Source organism: Pan troglodytes, chromosome 2 (assembly GCF_028858775.2).
Source record: "Pan troglodytes isolate AG18354 chromosome 2, NHGRI_mPanTro3-v2.0_pri, whole genome shotgun sequence".
Classification (NCBI taxonomy): domain Eukaryota; kingdom Metazoa; phylum Chordata; class Mammalia; order Primates; family Hominidae; genus Pan; species Pan troglodytes.
Window position 1 is genome coordinate 148,521,682 of NC_086015.1, and position 16,510 is coordinate 148,538,191.

The window sequence follows — 16,510 nt, forward strand, 5'->3', positions numbered from 1 at the left end:
TCTCATTTTTTCTAATTATATTCGTGGATACCACTGTGGAATAATGATGATTGTAAGTAAGCTCTATTTCATAAATGGACTAAATGTATTTATAAGAATTTGTAATTTTCCTAAAGTTACCCAGGTAGTAAGAACAAAAAAGGCAAAATTAACCCTTTTCTCTATTGTTTCTCCTCTGTAGTTATCCTTCATATCAGGCCTTAAACTCAAATAACATTTAGACTTTTTTCTTTAAACAGGATTGGAAGTAGTAGAATGTATGTTACTTGAACTGCATTTTGTCATCAGAATATGATCCTTGAAACTAATGATTTTCAAAATGCTCACTTTCTACATCTTCCTGCACAGATCATTCCCTAGACTCAATGTTCCAAAATCAAAACTAAAAACAAGCCAGAAACTAATGTGAAACTGACTTTTGCTGCTTGACTGTTTGCTGTTATTTGTTTATGAAGGTTACTGAAGGGAAGACCAAGACATTTCCACTTGAAAGTACACAATAGCCTGGATAGCTCTAAGATCCTAAAGGTAGCAAAGACAATATTGGAATGAAGGAAATCAATAGTCACACTGAGTTACTAAACTAAAACAAAGAAACAATCCCTGAACTCCAGGGCTATGTGATAAAATAACTTAATAATTCACTGCAATAGTAAAACTAATTTAATAATTTACAGTAAAAGTAAAAATAGATACATCAGTGTTAGAGATTCTGTAATTTTCTGAGATCAGAGTAGAAATTTATCAGCACATGCGCTGTTACTAAAATGTTTAACTCTGTGAAGGTACAAGCTGATTCCATTCTTTTGTTAAGTAACATTTTGTAATTTTACTCTATATCTCTTCACCAAATTAATGATGCTTTAAAAATGTATATTTTAGGAGGTTGATATCTAATTTATAGGAGAATTCAAGTTTAAGGGTACATTTTAAGAGGACTTTATCTTAATGACCCTTTGGGTAACACTTTGAGAATATCTCATTATTTTTATGTTCAGATTCTCTGGGGCTATGAAAAATGAATGTCATTGCTGGAACTTATTTTTGTTGTTTTTCTTTGCTGATATGTAGGAGACATTTATTTGAGCAATTTCTATCCATTCTCTGAACCACAATATAAGAATTCCTATAGAACTGTATAATAAGCGAGGTTAAGTCTGCTCTACAAATGTAGTTTTGGTCCATTTAGAATTAACGTTTCATGGTCAGTATGAACAATATTTTGTTACATGAGCTATTGCTTGTGTGCAAACAATGGACTAGAAAACATAAGCCGAAGAAAGGGTTTGCCAACTTGGAATTTTGGTCCTAATTCCTGTCATTAAAAATAATACTTTCCAATTTAGCGGGGCAAGGGAGGAGGATTGCTTGAGCCCAGAGTTGGAGATCAGCCCGGGCAATATAGCAAGACCCTATCTCTATCAAAACTAAAAAATTATCCAGGTGTGGTGGTATATACCTATAGTCTTAGTTACTCAAGAGACTAAAGTGGAAAGATCATTGCACCTGGAAGGTTGAAGCTGCAATGAGCCATGATCATGCCACTACACTCCAGCCAAGGCAACAAAGTGAGGTGTTGTCTCAAAATAATAATAATGATAATAATAATGCTTCCCAGTTAATGTTAGTGTTTATAAATATTGTTTAAAACGTGCTTTCTACCTGCTTATGTTGCCTTCTTTTTATCTGAAGAAAAAAATCCCATTAACTTTAATTATTATGTGCAAGTAGTTCTTTTTTCTCCTTATTCAAAATAATTATTAATTATTCATTTATTCAGATTACAAATAATATTATTTCTAAATAAACATTTACTTTAGAGAAATTTACATTTACAAAATATTACAAACATTGTACAAAAAGATCCCATATCCTTCATGCTCAGTTTATTCTATTTAATAACACCTTATGTAGTATGGTACATTTATTACAATAAATGAGCAATATTGTTATTATTAACAAAAGGTAAACTTTATTTATATATTCTTAATTTTTACCTGAGCAATTTTTATGTTTTATGAACCAATCAACAATATCACATTACATTAATAGTCATATCCTTTTAGATGGCTGAGACAGCTTCCTAAATGTTCATGGTCTGAGATGATCTTGACAGTTTTGAGGAGTATTGATCCAGTATTTGGTAGAGTGTATCTCTATTTGAATTTTTCTTCAATGCTTTTTATTTGTATCAGATTGGGCTTATTGGTTTCTTGGAGAAAGATCACAGAGGTAAAGTGACATTTTAATCACATCATACCAACATGATTTATTAAGGTTGATATTAACCTTGGTCACCTGGATGAGGTTTTTCTTGTCAGGTTTCCACACTGCAAAGGTATTTTTTTCTCCCTTCTCATACTGTCATCTCTGGAGGTGTCAAGTCAAACAGAAAGTCAAGAAGGAAGACAAAAACAAGGATACAAAAGAAATTTTAAGCCTCTGATGCCTACAACTACAGCAAATATTAAACACAGCCTCTTATACAGATTTACATAAATCCAAACACTAAAGGCACATTTACTTAAGTTCCTATTTCCTGATACAAAACATGTTCTGCTTTCAAGTCATGCCAAAAAATGGACACAAACAAACAATAAAAACCAATTAAGCCACTGTCTGAAGAGACAAAGTAAGGATCAGAACAACATTCTAGTAAGACAATGATATTGAAATTATAATAATTTAAAAGTATCGTGTTAATAAAATGAAAGGCTTTAATAAAAAATGTTGACAACATAAAAGAATTGATGAAGAGGTGGACCACATAAAAAGACAGTAGACAGCAACTCTAAGAATGAATCAAAAGAGAATTCTAGTAATCAAAAGCAGTATATCAGTAATGAAGAATAATTTAGATGGTCCTCATGAGAAGACTAGAAGTGGCTGAGGAAAGAATTATGAACTTGAAAATAGATCAACAGAAACTTTCCATACTAAAAAGAAAATAGTGACTAGAATGAAGAAGGAGCAGGAAGAGGAGGAGGAGGAGGAGAAGGAGAGAAAGGAGAAGAAGAAGGAGCAGAAACCAGAAAAGACCATCCTAGTGTTGTGAGCAATTTCAAAAGGTGTAATGTATGCATTATAGAATATTAGAAGAAGAAATAAAGAATGGAGAAGCAATATTTACAGTAATAATAATCAATATCAATAACTTTCCTAATTATTGACAGATGCCAAAGCACAGATTCAAAAAGTTCAGAAAATACCAGACAGGATAAATTATAATTATAATTTTTAACAATAAAACATAAAATCAGGTCGATATTTAACAAAAGCAATTATATTTAACATATCTGGGAAAATAAACTAACAGGGATTGAAAACATGAAGGAGTGGGATCATTATCATCCTTTCTAACTCTGTTTCTTTGATTTGAAGCTGCAGATTAATTTTAAGTGACACAATGTAGTTAACATTTTTCTCCAACAGATGACTGGACTGAACGGACTTTCATCTTCCAAATGAAAGCTGCATGAATAAAACCTATTCCTATAATGTCAGTGAATATGTGTTCTAGATAGTTTCCATATTTATTTGTATTCATTTAGAGTCCCAAGTTTGTTGTAGAAGATATAAAAAGTGATGATGTTGTTTAGAAATAAGTTTAGTGCTTATTGTCTTTTATTTGAAGCATTACTATTATAATTATGAACATTAGTAAGCTGACAAATCTAATTATGCCTCCAATTATATGCCTTATATGTTGTTTAGGTTTTTAATGCTTACTTTAATGGTTATTTTAAAATTAATACCACTAATATTGCTTTTAAAGATATTACTATGGAAAAATTCTAACATGGTCTGTAGACACACTGTGTGTGTTGTGTCACTGTTGCCTTAAAATATGTGATTCATACTGCTTTTTGTTGTTATTGTAAAATATACATAACATGAAATTGACAATTTTAAATATATTTAAATGAAGTTTTCAGTGGCAAATGAAGTACTTCTCATTAATATGCAATCATCACCAACATTCATCTCCAGAACTGTTTTATCTTCACAAACTGAAACTGAGTATCCATTAAACAAACACTAACTTATCATTACCCTCACCTCCAGCCCATGGCAACCACCATTCTACTTTCTGTTTCTGAGTTTGGCTACTCTAGATACCATTTTAGTTGAAATAATAGAATATTTGCTCTTCTGTGCTTGACTTATTTCACTTAGCATGTTTTCAATGTTGTCATCCATGTTGTAACATGTATAAAAATTTTTTTTTCAGGCTGATTAATATTACACACACACACACACACACACATATATATATATATATAAAACATTTTGTTAGTCTATTTATCTATTTATGGACATTTGAGTTGCTTTCAGCTTTGGCTATTGTGAATAATGGTGCAGTGAACATGGGTATACAGATATATTTATATTGCTTTACATTGCTTTTTTATAATGAACAGGAGAACTTCAATTAATAGAGATGTTTACTAAATGTGACATTTTTGGTTATTCTTTGAACAAATATAATAGCTAAAAAAAAAAGGCCCTTTTAAAAACAGTCCTTTCCTGAAATATTTCTAACTACAGCTGATCCCACAATTACAGTTTTTTACACTATCGTATACTACTTGAAGGTACTTATTTCGGTGGAGGTTGGGGGTTTCATTTCTTTACTCACCCACGTAAATCTCCTTAAACAGCACTATCAGCTAAGCTAATGAAATCATGCATGTTTCCTTGAGCATCATAGCAGTATAAGTGCAAATCATCTTTCTGGATCCCAGAATGGCAGACACAGCTATGGCTGAATATTACATATTCATATTACATAGCTTCATAGAATCCCAAGTCTGAGACTTCCAAATTGCCTAATCCAAATTAAATGAAGGACTTTAAAAGTCAGCCCATCAGTCGAAATATCCAATAGGGACAAATTAGAGCCTTATATTTAAACACTTATTAGTATTAAATCAATATTTGTCAATAACCTAATTAGTCAAAAAGGGGCCAAGAGTCTTAGTTGGCAGAGTAGCTGAGTTTGTTTTACTTCCTTGTTGCTTGAGTACCTTAGAAATCATTCAACAGGACAGAGAAGATCATGTTGTATCATTAGCAATTCCATTTCACAATGAATATATAAAGGTCATAGAGTTTTGTAAATAAAATTACATACCAATAACATTCAAAGCAAAGCCACTGTAAATATGAGGAGCAGACTTCATTATACTTTTCTAACTTATAGATAAATATAAAGTATGCATAGGCGTAGGAATGGAATAAAAGCAAGACACACTTGCACACACATATACATATGTTTTTCCCTCTTAAACATACACATTTGTTTCCCCTCATATCTATATTTTTAGGAAAATACTGCTGTTTTGTTGCAAGGTAATTTTATTTCCATATTTCCTTCATTTTCATTATAATTCATGACAGTTTCTGGATAAATAAATGTGTGTTAGCCAATACATTGACTGATTGATTGAGTGATTGATTTGCTCCAGGGGAGTAACTTTAGGCAGCAAGATGGATGGTTTGAGCTTCAGTATCTGAAAGAAGGATGTTCATAATGAAATCCAGAAGGAAAGTGGGAAATTATGAGATTTTTTAGCTTCCAAATATTTAATTTTTAAAATTGTAGTATCTCTTCCATATAATAAAGTGTACAGATATCATGTTCATTTTAATGAGTTTGGACATTTGTGGATGTATATATTCATTGCTGTAGAAAGTTCTGTTTTGAGCAATTGCATTCAATTTCCCCCACCTGCAGAGGCAACAACTTTATGATTTCTATGTTACACATTAATATCTGCTGTTCTTTGTATATATATAAGTTGAATCCTACAATATGTACTTGCTTGTATCCAAATTCCTTTAATCAGAATAATATCTGTCGGCTTATCCATGTTGTCAAGTGCATCATAGTTGACCCCCTTTTATTAATGGGTACTATTCCATGATATGAATCTACCATGATGCAATTATCAGCTCTCTTGTTGATGGACAGTTGAGTGTTTATAGTTTTAAACTGCTATAAACAAGACTGCTAGAGCAATCTTGCTTATATCATTGTATTTCTTTCCCTTGTGTAATAAAGTAATGCCTGAAATTTTACTTACAGATGTTTAAAGAACTCAATTTCATAAGAAGCTGTGAAATAGTTTTCCAAGTGGATGTGTATTTTATATTTTACATTTCAATCGGCAATATGAGTCCTCTAGCTACTCCAAATCCTCCCCAGTATTCAATGTTGCCAGTCCTTTTTTTGCCATTAGGAAATGTGCAAAATAGGTCTTACTATGAACATTATGTAGATTTCAAGATGGCTAATGATACTGAAAATCTGTGTGTGTGTGCTTATTTGCTGTTTTTATATCATCTGTTATAAATTGACTTTTCTAGTCACATGCCCATTTTCTTAATTTTATTATTTTTATTTCTCCTTTCATTTGTAAAAACACTTATTATATTCTAGATACAAGTGTTCTGTCATTGTGACATTTTGAGAATGTTTTTCCAAGGCTATAACACACCTATTCTTGATTTGATGAGCAGAAAAGTTTAATTTGCGAAAGTATAATGCATATATTTTTCCATTAGTGGTTAATTCCATATATTTCCTGTCCATGAAATTTTTGTCTACTCTAGATTCATGGTAATATTCTTCTAATTTTGATGCAAGATGTTCAATGATATTCGAATTTTACATCTATGATTCAGATAAAATTAATTTTTTGTATAGAGTTCCAGTTTAAATATATTTTATCTATAGAAATATGGTATTTCTTTGACATCATTTATAAAAAGACATACGTTTCTTATACTAACCAATTTGAATTGAACAATAATAAGATTTAATATCATAATGCCTTGATTATTGTAGCATTACTATAATTTTTATATCAGTTATATAAAGTGTTTCAATTTTGTTTGTTATCATAACTTTTTGGCCATAATTTTGCATTTCCACATAATTTTAAAGATTTGTCCATTTCTAAAAAACTGGCTATAATGGTCATAGGGATTTTGTTAAATGATAAAACAAGCTGGGTAGAATTAAATTCTTATGAAACTTGTTTCCTCCAAGTCATTTAAATGATATATTTATTTTTTATTTATATTTTAATTTTTTCTCTTTAATGTTCAGAGTAAACATTTGGCACATTTTCACCAGATTTTTTCCTAAACATTTGATATTTTTGATTCTTTTGAAATTATAGTTTTGTTTTTTATTTTAGTGCATCACTGTAATATAGAAGTACATTTTTAAATTTGACCTTAAATGTTTTGACATTGATAAATTTGTCAGTTTTAGATTATCTGTTAGAATTTTCATATATTCTTATATACATAATCATGCTTTCTATGAATAAATACAGTTTAAGTCTTTAAATAGTTTCCCCCTTTACTGTTTTTTCTTATTACACTCTCTAAGTGTTCAGTGTTATGGTGAATAGAACAAGTATGAGCAGATAACATTGGAATTATGTGAAGTTTTATGTTCAGTATTTCACCATTAAGTATTATGCTAACTGTAGGACTTTTATAAATACTCAATCAGATTCACTGATTTCTCCTATTTCCTCTTATTTCTACTCTGCTGACACACCTTATGGTGCTTTTTCCCCCAATTCATGGAATAGGCAAAATGCCATTTTTCCTTTATTCTGTTATTGGAGTAATTGGTATGAACTGATTGTTTAATATAAGTCAACTTTAAATTCCCAGGATGAATTCTACTGGGTCACAATGTATTATTTGACTTATAACATGCCTGATTTACTTTTTCCCCAAAGTTTATTATTTTTTAATCTATGTTCAAACAGAATATTGGTTTATTTATTTTCTGAAAATATCTTGGTCAGCTTTTGATATAATGGCAATTAGAAAAACAAGACACATTGTAGATTTCATTAAAGATATTTACAATCAATCATAAGTATCATAAGGACACTGCACACTGATAATTTGACAAAAAAAATTTAAAAAGGACAGAAATTTTTAAAATGCATTTTTATAATCCATTCTTTTTTTTTATTTTGAGACAGGGTCTCACTCTGTTGCCTGGCTACATACAACACAATGTTGCAAACATTGCTCACTGCAGCCTCAACCTCCAGGGCTTAAGCAATCCTTCTACCTCAGCCTCTCCTATGGCTGGGACTGCAGGTGTGTGCCACCAAAACTTGCTAATTTTTTTATGTTTTTGTAGAGATAGGGTCTCACTTTGTTGCCCAGATTGGTCTTGAATGATTGGGCTTCAAGAGATCTTCCCATCTTGGCCTCCCAAAATGTTGTGATTACAGGCATGAGTCATCATGCCTTGCTATAATCCATTCTTATTTTTGTTTTCTTCTAATTTTTATTCTAAATCTTTTTTCTTTTTCTTTCTTTCTGTATCAGTTTTATAGAAGATGTCTCCTTCAATCCTCTTAAAGATACCTGTGGTAGATCAAAAGAGGTTCCACGCTCTTTGCCATATCTCTACTGAGAAACATGAACTATTTCATCTACTCTCAGATCTTCCTGGTCCTGTGATTGGGTTTGACTGATAGAATACAGCAGAAGAGATGCTGTGATTAATTCTGAGGCAGTGTCCTAAAAAATTTGCAGGTTCTACCTTCACATCTTGAAATATTTCTTTTCAGAACCACCATGCTCTGAAAAATCCAAATAAACTGGAGAAAGAGCCATATGAGAAGAGCAAAGTCATGCTGTCCAGTCTCAGCAGACCCCCAGGCTACAGCCAGCAACAAGTGCCAGCCATGTCATCCAGATGTCTTGAATGTTTCAGCCTCAATCCTTCAAGTGAACACAGTTCCAGAAAACAGTACATGAAGAAGAAAGATTATGCAGCTGTTCTAAGTCAATCTAAAAATAATACCATAAAGTGACACTTTGGTTTTCAGCCACTAAGTTTTGAGTTATTTGGTATGCAGCAAAAACAGATAATAGAAATACATACAATTTTCTAAATATTCTTCTATTTTTCTCCATAGAATACTTTTATAGTCATGTTAAATAATGCAGGGAGCATGCAATACTTAAGCAATTGTTAAATAATATGTTTTAATATAAATTAAGACATGAAGTTGAAAAGAGTACAAGCAAGTTTCAATCCCAAGCCAAGAACATAAAAACTTCACCATGTCTTATTTCAGGAGTCTATTGTTACATGGTATGAATAGAGCTAGGAAGAAATTCATGAACTAAAATATATAATCTTGGCAAAATATAACACTAAAATACTAAAAACTATCAACAATATCCTACGGACTGGGCAGAATTGAACTAGTAAACCTCAAATACCAGTTAAAATGTGAACCTGTAGTATTTAAATTATGTCGTTGGACTATTTCTAAAAAGATACTAATAGCAATCATTTATCGAGCATTTATATGAATTACTGCAGGAGCTCCATGCACACTCCTTAAGAAAAAATGAAGATTTACCAAATATGCAATATTGTATTGTACAGTGTAACCCTGTGCTATTGTCTTTCTCTCTACTGAATGATATAAAATTGTTATGATGTGTACACATTTTACATTTATAACATTCATTGACATTTAGTCTAATTAATTATTAGTTCAGCATGCATAGTCTATTTGTATTAGTCATGTCCATATTTGCAAATCAAAACACAGAATTAACTTTTCGAAGGCTACGTAGGAGATGGGATTCTTTATTTGGGGGATGAGGGAAAAATCTTCTATATTTATCATATGCTTTGAAACGTTTCCAATGCCTTTATTTGACTGATAGAGATTCTTGTGTGTGTGTGTATTTATATCTGTGTGTGATCAAAATGTATGGAGTCATAAAAAAATCCACTACTTAGTTTCAAATATTTGAATGATCTTTGAAATTCATTTAGAATAAGTTACATAATTAAAGCTGCCTTAATTTTTTAAGCCAAATAGCCCTTTATAGAGTTTGCACTGAGAGCTTCTTTGCTTTTCTCTATTCTTCCTGTAATGTTCTTGTGATTAATTCAAAACCCATATGTACTCTCTCAAATTGTTACAGGTAGTTAGATAGGCATGCGTGGGGCAGGAGAGGGCTTTTCCCTCACCCACTAGGACTGTCAGGTGTTGATTTGACGTTTATAAAACTTCTCTAAAAATGATAATTTGGCAGCCACAGGGAGAGACAATCTCCTAATGATCCAGAGCTATTATCATTAAAAGTGTTAATTAAATTGCAGATGCCATGGAGAAGAAACTTCCTGGCCATACGCACTAATAGATAAAATGGCGAAATGTGACCTTCCGGGTACATCCCACGGGAAAAGGGAAGAAAGCCTCAGATGGGCATGTGCCCAATTTCCTAAACACGCTAGGCGTGCTCAATTCCCAGAAGTAAAGAGGGCACTGAGCATGCAGGAAGCTCATCCTAAGGGAAGAATCATGGGAAAGAGGGTGAGTCTATGAAGCCCTAGTGAGAGGTGACAGCGTGCTGGCAGTCCTCACAGCCCTCGCTCGCTCTCGGCGCCTCCTCTGCCTGGGCTCCCACTTTGGCGGCACTTGAGGAGCCCTTCAGCCAGCCGCTGCACTGTGGGAGCCCCTTTCTCGGCTGGCCAAGGCCGGAGCCGGCTCCCTCAGCTTGCAGGGCGGTGTGGAGGGAGAGGCGCGAGCGGGAACCGGGGCTGCGCGCGGCGCTTGCGGGCCAGCTGGAGTTCTGGGTGGGCGTGGGCTTGGCGGCCCCGCACTCGGAGCGGCCGGCAGGGCAATGAGGGGCTTAGCACCCGGGCCAACGGCTGCGGAGGATGTACTGGGTCCCCCAGCAGTGCCAGCCCAGCGGAGCTGCGCTCGATTTCTCGCCGGGCCTTAGCTGCCTTCCCGCGGGGCGGGGCTGGGGACCTGCAGCCCACCATGCCTGAGCCTCCCACCCCCTCCGTGGGCTCCTCTGCGGCCCGAGCCTCCCCAATGAGCGCCGCCCCCTGCTCCAGGGCACCCAGTCCCATTGACCACCCAAGGGCTGAGGAGTGCGGGCGCACGCGCGGGACTGGCAGGCAGCTCCACCTGCAGCCCCGGTGCGGGATCCACTGGGTGAAGCCAGCTGGGCTCCTGAGTCTGGTGGGGACGTGGAGAACCTTTATGTCTAGTTCAGGGATTGTAAATACACCAATCAGCACCCTATGTCTAGCTCAGGGTTTGTGAATGCACCAATGGACACTCTGTATCTAGCTAATCTGGTGGGGACGTGGAGAACCTTTGTGTCTAGCTCAGGGATTGTAAACTGGCACCAATCAGCGCCCTGTCAAAACAGACCACTCCGGCTCTACCAATCAGCAGGATGTGGGGGGGGGCCAGATAAGAGAATAAAAGCAAGCTGCCTGGAGGCATCAGTGGCAATCCGGCAGGGTTCCCTTCCGCAGGGTGGAAGCTTTGTTTTTTCGCTCTTTGGGTCCACACGGCCTTTATGAGCTGTAACACTTACCGCAAAGGTCTGCGGCTTCACTCCTGAAGCCAGTGAGACCACGAGCCCACCGGGAGGAAGGAACAACTCCAGACGCGCTGCCTTAAGACCTGTAACACTCACGGTGAGGGTCTGCAGCATCACTCCTGAGCCAGCGAGACCACAAACCCACCAGAAGGAAGAAACTCCGAACACATCCAAACATCAGAAGGAACAAACTCCAGACGTGCCACCTTAAGAGCTGTAACACTCACCGTGAGGGTCCGCGGCTTCGTTCTTGAAGTCAGTGAGACCAAGAACCCATCAATTCCGGACACACTAGGAAGAAGGTAAAGTGTTCTCTGACCTTCATGCACCCTCTGGGATATCTTCGAACTGAACTTTCCTTTCTTTCCTGTTCTAAAGCCTTTTTAAATAAGCTTCCCCTCCTGCCCTGAAACTTGCCTCAGTCTCTTTTTCTGCTTTATGCCCCTCAGTAGAATAAATTCTTTCTTCTGAAGAGGCAAAGACTGAAATTGCTGGGGACCCATATGGATACGCTGCCCATAACTCAAAGTAAATCGGATTCCTGCCACTGGTAACAAAATAAGTAACTTGTAAGAGTTGCCTGGACTGAGGAATAACTTCTTGGTTAAAACATAGGTTTAGTCTCTTAGGGACTTTCCTGCCTAAGTTAACTTATTTTGGTCCTGTAATACTTAGTGTCTGGGTCTGTGAAATTGGGATAATAATAGAATCTAACTCATAATTTTTTTCTAATCTGTATAAAACACTTTAATGCAATGATAGAAAAAGGTATCACTCAATAAATGTTAGTTATTTTTACTACGACTGAAAACATTCTGATATTACATAATTTATTTGTATTCCACAACTAAACACATGTATTTCATATGGTAGGCATATGGGTTAGTTGGTTGATTGGTTGACAATGTTCCTCGATGTCCAAAACCATGTCTTACTTCTTTTTGTAGATGAAAAGTCCAACAGAATTTTCAGATAGCACCGAGTAACAGAAGAGCCAAATGGATACACACCCCTATGGAACTAAAATAGTTATCAGATTTTCAAAGTTATGTCAAGCATCAGTAAATAGTCTAACTTAGTATAGAAGTGTAAACTCATTGTGTATCTTTACATTTTAATCTTTTAAGGTATTTTTGAGAGAAATCTTTATATTAAGTGAAACAGTTTCTGTTATTATGGAACTGATGTTATCATGAAAGCCATTACAGGAATTATTTATAATGCATTACTGAAATCAGATATACAAAGTTGTAGGATTTTCCTTTCCAAACTAGTGGCTGTATCTATTAATTCTCTTGTAACGTAATTAAGTATAAATAACATAGAAATAGTCACTACTTATTCTTTATTTGTTATTTATTTATTTTTGAGACGGAGTCACACTATCACCTGGGCTGGAGTGCAATGGCGCAGTCTTGGCTCACTGCAACCTCCACCTCCTGGGTTCAAGTGATTCTCCTTCCTCAGCCTCCCAAGTAGGTGGGATTACAGGTGCCCACCACCACGCCTGGCTAATGTATTTTTAATAGAGGCGGGGCTTCACTCTGTTGGCCAGGCTGGTCTCTAGCTCCTGACCTCGTGACCTGCCTGCCTCAGCCTCCCAAAGTGCTGGGATTACAGGCATGATCCACTGCACCTGGCCAGTCACTACTTATTCTAAATAAAACAAAATCCATTAACTCTGAATAGAAAGAACCTTTTAAATTTCCTCTTAATGCTTAAACCTTTTCATTAACCTTTTAGCAAACCCTGTGCTAGGAATTGTTTCAAGCCTCAGGATGATTTTACAAGAATAAGGAAGCCCATGGGCTGGGTTGAGAGACAGAGAGTTTAATAAATAATTAAAATATAATAAAAGCCATACTAAATTATGCATAGAGGGCTCTTCAATGTTGTGCTGAATATTCTTTGCTTAAGGGAAGGTCTAAATAGTTTTCTTTGTACCAACTGTGGGGCACAGTCAGTCAAGGATAGCTAAGTATCTTAGGACTTGCCAGGAAAAAGACTAGCTAAATGATTAGTTTTTATTGTTGTCCTTTTGTATTTACCTTAAGTTAGTATTCTTTAAACTTGAAATTTAGCAGAGGTGTGTACAATACTTAAATTTTCTTCCATCTAAAATTGATTGAGATTCATTAACCCTACCAACCAGTTCAACCCAAATCCACAGCTAAGAAGTTAACAGAGAGCAAACAAAAAACGCTAGCAAACGAAGACATTCAGAAAACTGTTAAATATTTTAGATTTCATTATTAATATTCACAATATCTTGTAAGTATCATAAAAAGACACTGCACACTGATAATCTGACAAAAGGCATTACTTAAAATATGAAAAGGACAGAAACTTATAAAATATATTTTTATAATCCATTCTTAAATTTTTTCTTCGAGTTTCTATTTTTTCTGAATCTTTTTTTGTTTCTTTCTGTATCAGTTTTATAGAAGACGTCTCCTTCCATTCTCCTGAAGACACTTATGTTAGATCGAAAGGGGCTACACATCCTTTGCTATTTCTTCTACTGAGCAATATAGCCTATTCCCCCTTCTCACAGATCTGGATGGCCCTGTGATTGGTTTTGACCGATAGAATACAGCAGAAGAGAGGCTGTGGTAATTCTCAGGCAGCGTCCTAAAAAATCTGCAGATTCTGCCTTCACATCTTAAAATATTTCTTTTTGGAACCACTATGCTCTGAAAAGCCCAAATAAACAGGAGAAAGGCCATATGAGAGGAGCAAAGACATGCTGTTCATCCCCAGCCAAGCACCCAGGCTACAACCAACAAATGCTAGCATGTCAGCCAGCTGTCTTGAATATTTCAGCCCCAGTCAGTCCTCCAGGTGAACACAGTTCCAGACAACAGCACGTAAAGCAGAAAGACTGCAGTTGTTCTGAGTCAATTTAAAAATCATAAGAAATTATAAAACAACATAAAACAGTGTTTTAAGCCAGTTAGTGTTTTAAGCTACTAAGATTTAGGCTGTGTTGTTTTGTAAAAATAGAAAAATAGAGGAAAGAAATGCATAAAGTTTTTCAAATTGTTCTTCTATTTCTTACCATAGAATATATTAATATATTTATAGTCATGCTCTTTTCATTTTTTTTAGACGGAGTCTCACTCTGTTGCCCAGGCTGGAGTGCAGTGGCATGATCTCAAAACACTGCAGCCTCTGCCTCCTGGGTTCAAGTGATTCTTCTGCCTCAGCCTCCTGAGTAGCTGAGGTGGGACCCAGGTACCCACCACCAGGCTGCCTAAGCTTTATGTTTTTAGCTGAGGCGGAGTTTCACCACGTTGGCCAGGCTGGTCTTGAACTCCTGACTTCAAGTGATCCACCCACTTTGGCCTACCAAAGTGCTAGGGTTACAGGTGTGGGCCACTGCACCCAACTATCCTTTTATTCTTTAGAGTGCTGCTTTATTTTGCTGATTCAATAGCATACTTGTCCCTTGACATCCATAGGTGGATGTGTGTACACATGTGAACATTAGTTTAATCTTTAATAACAGAGTGCTTTATTCTTGAAAACTACCTCTTTTAGGATGTAGTGTCTCACTACCTGTTTCCTTTCTCTCTTTTTATTTTCTTTGATGTTCTGAAGTTAAAGTAGATTTTTGAAAATTAACTTAGGGCTTATGAGTATGGTGGGGAGAGAAAAAATGACCAAATTCATTCTGAAATTGTGCCTTCAAAATGTGGCACATGAAGAGTAGTGCAGTGTCCCCTGAATACTCCTGAGGCTTTCTGGTGGCACAGAATCAAGGACTCTGAAGAGTGGTAAGTGGGTTACAGACAAATTACTTTCTCTCAGTATTTGTTATATTATTTTCATAGAATTTCATTTTATTCTTTCAGTAGATTAAACTGATTTTTTACTATGCCAAGCATAGATGCACCTTCATTTTTTTTCTTTAAAAGTCAGGTCATTTTTTTCCATACCTTATCTACCATAATTTAACAGAAATTGTGTCTTTATAGGTATTTTGTTGTTAAATCTGAGTCTTCAATACAGAACATGTTTTTTAAATGGTTATGGAAGTCATAACAAAATTTTCTACTTCTAGCCATTGAATGTCAAACATAATTCCACTCAAACAATTGTGAGAGTCGTTGAATTTTCCAATAAGCTCATGTTTGTATCTGCAAATTAATCATTTGGGTTCATTCAGTATTAACATTGATGCCAATATATTATAAAGAGAACTAATAGTAATGCCAATACTTTTCTCACTTAGTTAACGTATAGGCAGAAAAATAAAATAACTTATTAGAACATCAATGAAATAGAATCTGGGAACTTTTATAGATACTGAGAAAAAAAAACAAACCCCAGTGCTGACACTTTGGTCAAAACAGTCATTATCTTGCTATGTTTGAGAAAAGGTTAAGAAATTTCATGATTAGAATATTACTAAGTCATTTAAGTCATTAAGATTTAAATAGTGCAATGTCTCCTGAATACTCCTGAGGCTTTCTGGTGGTACAGAACCAGGGACTCTGAAGAGTGGTGAATGGGTTACAGGCAAATTATCTTAGATCATTAAGACTTAAGACTATTAAGTCATTTTTGGAAGTTGGGTATAAACTATGTAAGCATTAATTAGTTGTGTTATTTTCAAATAGACAGACTTTGCATATACATATGTGTGTATGTGTGTGTTTGTTTATGAATATGAATGAAATAAGCATACAGCAGAACAAATATATCACAAGGGAAACGTCATATATTTAACATTTTACAAAAAAATAATGTAGTTCTTACCTTTTATTAATAATACAAAGTACAGTCTATTTTCAAAATACACTTATGTCTGAGGTATATTCTACAAATGAAACTGCATTTGTCTAAGATGAGTTTTCCAGAAATGTTTTTATCCATATTTGAAAGTGTAAGTAAGTCTTTGCTTAGTAATCATCTTTGAACCTCTTTTAATTTAAACCACTTCTGGCAATCTTTTAGCCAACCATTTCTTCATTAAAATGGACCCTATTGTTAAGTACCAGATAGAATTTTCAAGAGGATTTTTCCAGTCACTAAAAACAAGGTCTAACATCATCTCCAGGTATAATTCTGCGTCAACATAGTGAGAGAGGGC

General features: G+C 35.2%; 1 long non-coding RNA gene across 1 annotated transcript in view; it reads left to right on the forward strand.

The window, feature by feature from the left end:
- The first annotated feature begins 11,434 nt into the window (after positions 1-11,434).
- LOC129143537 (uncharacterized) overlaps positions 11,435-16,510 on the forward strand; it is a 194,698-nt gene continuing 189,622 nt past the window's right edge. The window contains exon 1 of the long non-coding RNA XR_008547128.2: positions 11,435-11,717. This is a non-coding gene — a long non-coding RNA (uncharacterized LOC129143537). The remainder of the gene's footprint in view (positions 11,718-16,510) is intronic.